This window comes from Mustela erminea, chromosome 1, assembly GCF_009829155.1.
Source record: "Mustela erminea isolate mMusErm1 chromosome 1, mMusErm1.Pri, whole genome shotgun sequence".
NCBI classification, from domain to species: Eukaryota; Metazoa; Chordata; class Mammalia; order Carnivora; family Mustelidae; genus Mustela; species Mustela erminea.
The window spans coordinates 206011191-206016659 of NC_045614.1; positions in this window are offsets into that span (position 1 = coordinate 206011191).

Consider the following 5469-nt stretch of genomic DNA (forward strand, 5'->3'; position numbering starts at 1 on the left):
AACTACTGTATCTTGGAACTTGTAATTGACTTAGGAAGTACAAATAGTCTTCTCTATCTAAGCTCACTATGATTTCTATTTCCAGACTCTCCCTGTTTGAATTCATGAGCTGTCCTTACTTGATTTTATTATTTTTTTAATCTTTAGATGATTCCCTCACTAATTTAACTCACTAGCCAAGACACAATAACCTGTAGTATTCCTATGTAAATTCACAGATTAAATATACTTGGATTTATTAAATTTATTTGGACAATGAGGGATATCTGTGTCTAGTATGTTAGCTTTCACTAAATGTTTTGGTGGTAAATAAAACAGAGCAGGGGAGAAGTGAATTCCAGAATATAGATGGGTGATTGGTATTTAGGACCCCTCCCCTTCAGAATTTGCAAGGTGGCCGGGCGCGGTGGCGCGCGCCTGTAGTCCCAGCTACTCGGGAGGCTGAGGCAGGAGGATCGCTTGAGCCCAGGAGTTCTGGGCTGTAGTGCGCTATGCCGATCGGGTGTCCGCACTAAGTTCGGCATCAATATGGTGACCTCCCGGGAGCGGAGGACCACCAGGTTGCCTAAGGAGGGGTGAACCGGCCCAGGTCGGAAACGGAGCAGGTCAAAACTCCCGTGCTGATCAGAATTTGCAAGGTGGTGGTACAAATAATCTAGGAAAGAAAACAGCTTTTATTTGACAGAACCACAGAGAAGTCAATGCTAGGACACATACCTAGTTGCATTATATTAGGTGAGAACATGTTATTATTGGTTGGAATAAAGGGCTTCTATGAGGAAGTCTTAAAGAAATTAAGTTGGAAATGTAAGCAGTGGTCCAGCAACTGAGCATTTCCTGCCATTTGACACATAGGTTGTACTTTATCCTGCTCTCTAGAATGAAATTTGGAAGATTTTAAGCTGGAGGTTGACATGCTTGGTTTTTACTTGTTAAATAAAAGATTAATCTGACTTTTATGAATAAGAGATTTAAAAGAGAAGGCTAGCACCAATGACACTAATTGAATCAATTATGCAATTGTGCATGTGATAGATTTGAAGGACCCACCTGAGAATAGCCATGGAGAGAGAGGAGGAAACAGCTGCAAGACATATTGAGAATGAAGGCCTGGCAGGGAAGATAAATTGATTAAATTAGAGATGATGGAAAAGAAAAGAAATCCAGGAAGTCATCAGATATCTGTCCTGTGTGATTTGGATGGTGGTGCTATCCGACAAGTTAGGAGACTCGGCAGGACAAGCAAAATGAAAGAAATAATAGTTACTTGACTTATATGTAGATTGAGTTGATAACGCATGAAGCATATGCGATGGGCACATCTTGTAGACAGATACAAACAGGGATTTGATGCTCAGGAGAATAGTCTGGGTAATGAAAGGACTGGGCATTACTAATACGCTGGTACATTTGAAATAATTGGTATAGATGAAAAGAGAAGAGACTATAATAAAATAAAATATAATATAATAATATTAAGAAGCTTTTGGGGGTGGGGGGAATGAAGACTGTTGACCAAGAGCAGGAAGGAATGGTGAGAAAGAAAACAAGAAAAAAAGAAAAAGAACCAAAAAGCATTTTAAAGGAGAATTATCATTTCTAAGTGTTAAATGCTTCCTGGCAAAAAGACTTAAACGTGTTCTTTGGGTTTGGCAATCTCACCATCCGTAGTCCCACGGGTGCCGTGGGTGGAGAGTGGAAGTCAGTCTGCAAGAGGTGGAGGCGGGTAATGGGAAGAAAAGAAGAACAAAGAATAACCATAAATTTAGAATAATTTTGACGACAAAGGGAAGAAGAATGTGATGAGAAAAGTCAAGGCATTTTTTTTTTAATGATGAAATAGAATTGCATAAATTCTACTCTTCCAAGAAAAGAGAGGAAGAAATGAAATATTCTAGTGTGAGAGGGAGTAATTGGTGGACGGGGCCTGGGCCAGCCTGGGAGCGCACAAAATCTGTGGTATCTGGAGAAAGATTGGCCAGGAACAAAGGAAGTGAATCTATTTATTTCAGATAAGAAGTGAAGAGTGAGTGTATCTCCAGAAAAGATTCTGGGTAGAAGGAGAAAGTAGGTAGTGCTGACAAAGGAAGAATTGAGGGATAAGAAAAGGAAGTAGAGCCAGGTAGGCAGTCCAGGGGTCGAGGGAAAAGTTCAGAAACGGAGTGAGGGCAGAATCCAAAGGAAGTGGAACAGCAAGGAACAGCCATTAACAGTATGTTTTTCATCTGTTTTTCATCAACTTTCCTTTTCACCTATTTCCGGTCTTCTTTGTGGTGACTTCCATATAATTGTCATTGACTACTGGTATCTATCTTCATAAGACTTTGACCTCTTTGTCCCCAGTGACCTTGATATCCTCTCGATCTGGGTAGACATAAGGTGTATCTCATTTAGCTCTGTAAACCCAGAAGTGCTCATTGAATGACAGGAGTGAGAAAGTTCTCAATAGAAATGAATAAATAAGTAAAACGATCAGTGGGAGAATGAGATTAAAAAGCCAGGATGGAGTCATCAGGAGTTTCATAAAAGAATGTTAAATTTTCCAAATGAAGTCTCTCACTCTATTTTTAGAGGGTGTGTCCCAGGATTTTAAAATAACTTTCTGTGTAGCTTTATGCTTATACCAACTACTTGTTAACACCTTTTTAAAGCTAAATAGTATTTTTGGTCAAGCTTTCACCAGTTAGTCAGATGTATAAGATTTACAGAATGAGATTTTCACCTTTTCAATAAACAAATATAAGTTGAGTTTGTATTTTATAATTTTCATTAATTTCAGATATCAAAAAGTTGGTTAATGAATGTGTAAAAAATAATATTCCTCTATGTTTACTTATTAATGATGTTTGGCATAGGCTTCAACTGAGAAAATATAAAAAATATTAAATAATAATCTACATTATTTTAATTTACCTACTAATTTAAAATTGGATAAAATATTAGGAAGGTAATAAAAAACCTATATTCAGTAGTTAAGTCAAATGGAAGGCTTTCATATTTAACAACTATCACTTCTAGGGTTTTAAGCAAATGTTAAGTTTTTGGTCTGTTTTATGAACACATAAATTTATGAATATATATATCATATTTCTTCCAATATTTCAAAGGTTTCCAAATCAATCTTAATAAATTAAAATAAATGAGATATTTTCTTCAAAATATGCACAATTGTGTATATAGTAGAAAACTTTGACAAACGACAGTTGTTGTCACACAAAGATGTTCTGAGTGGTAAAAACTGGCTGGAAGAGCCTTGGTTCTCTGGCATCGTGCCTTCTACAAAAAACCAATTATCTTTTAAGTCATCTGCATTCATTTTCCAGGTTAGCCAGAAAACCAGGATTGCCTGAGGGAGGGCTTGCCTCGTATATACAAGGAAGTCTGAACTGTAGCCAGAGATACAATTAAGATGTTCCAGGAAAGCTATTACCTTTGGTTCAGGCAAATTCCTCTGGCACAAGTGTATAGTGGGAGGACTATACCAAATATTTTATGTTCTACCTCATACAGTTAATATTGTCATAGTTCGTGTATTAATTTACAAGAGTTTTCATGAAAAAATGTGTTTTTGCTCATAAATTCTTAGTGTTATAATTTTGAAAGACAGAGACAAAGATAAAAAAAAAGTTATTGTCTATGCTTTGTTACTATTGTCTTCATGAAATTTTAGCATCAAAGAAAATAATTGTATTTATGTGTTTACTACAATTGTTCCAAATTTAGCTAAATCTAATTCCCAGCAAATTTAGGGAATGAATAAAGAAGATGTGTTAACATTGTCACTTCAGTAGTTCAATTAACCCTTCTTACTAAGAAAATCTCCATTCTGAAAAACTGTGTGGAAAATAGCAAAATCACAGTAAAGTTAAAAAAAAAAAAAACCTCAGAATACACTATGTCAATACAAAGTACTGTTAATGCAATGCATCATGGGCCTGAGTTAAGAGGTCCTTTACATAGGGTGGGCCCACTGAGGAGGCACCTGGTCAGGCCCCATGGAAATATCCATTGGTTCCTCTCCATGGATTTCTGTGACAAAAGTTGTGACTAGCATTCTCTGCCAATGCAACGCTTTTGAGGTTTGAGGCAGTGTTTCTTAACTGCCAAATCTTTAAGTCAGGCTGATAATGTCATGCTTGTTAAAAACTAGTCAGATAACAAAAGGAGAATGTCTTTGGGCACCTTATGTAAAAAGAATTTTATCCTCCTAAAGCAAGTGAAATCTCTGAATTATACCACAAAACCCCCTCAATAATTTATGGAGAGAAGATAAATGTGCATTTTTTTTCAATTACAGATAACTTCAATGCATTTGTCTATAACTTTTGTAACTACATAAAATTAGATAATAACCAGTAAAACAAAACAAAACAAAAACAAAAACAAAAACAAAAAAAACATGAAAGAGTAAAGGATAGAAGTTTATTGTGGTCTGAAATGGGGATTGCTTTTGACTGTCAAATGTGTTTTATAACTTCTGATATTCTGTCTCTTATGCTTCAACTACACAAAAGTCACATGAACCAAGGTTTAATGAGCCATCATACTTTCCTCCAGTTCCCTGGGCATAATTAGTGCTTTAGGACTGAGGCAATCAAGCCCAGCCAGACAAAACTGTTCAGATATACTGATACAGAGCTTTAGGTGATGTGGGTCTTTTCCTTGGAACTACAGGGATAGCCAGATGTGAAGTTGGGACTATATTGTAAGAATTTTCTGAAATTGTAAAGACAGAGACAATCAGAGATGTCTAAAATGAGAGCATCATGGAGAGAATTCTGCAGCCTCGGCTTCAGCTCAGCCAGTTTGTTGAGTCCCTAACTGATTGCAGATCTTCCTTGAGTTTTATCAGGTCTCTCAGAAACTTTTTTAGCTCCAGAAACCAATGAAGTAGAGCCAGGACATAAAAAGCAGATAATTTCATATGTTTGAGTAATGTCATCAATAAAGTAATACCAGAATGTTATCTGGCACGATTCTTCTAATGTGTGCATTGGTAATCCACTTAATCAATTATGTGAAAAAAAAAAAAAAAAACAGATTGGTGATTCAATAGAACTACAGAATCTAAAGCCTAATCTAAACCCTAAATTGGGGTATCCTTTTCATCACTGATAACTGATTTCAGGCTCTTATGGAAGGTGTCCAGTAAGGAGTGGGTGAATGCCTACATATCCCCCTTTTGTGGTAAGGAACTCCTAGTCTACAAGGTAGAAGTTTTAAATGCTTTTAGTTATGTCAAAAATGTCTTACTCCTGTTGAGCTGACAGTGTTGCTTTTAACTTGATGCTAACTCAATTGACTGGGTTAGTATAGCGCTATTTGAGTCTATGACAAAGTGTGTTTCTTTTGGTGCACAACAATTTTGAGATATTCAGAAACAGCTCTTATATTCCCCCAAATAATTTCTTCTAAAAAATAATCATTCTCAGCTGTTTTAGACATTTCTCCAATATACAGACCCTAGAA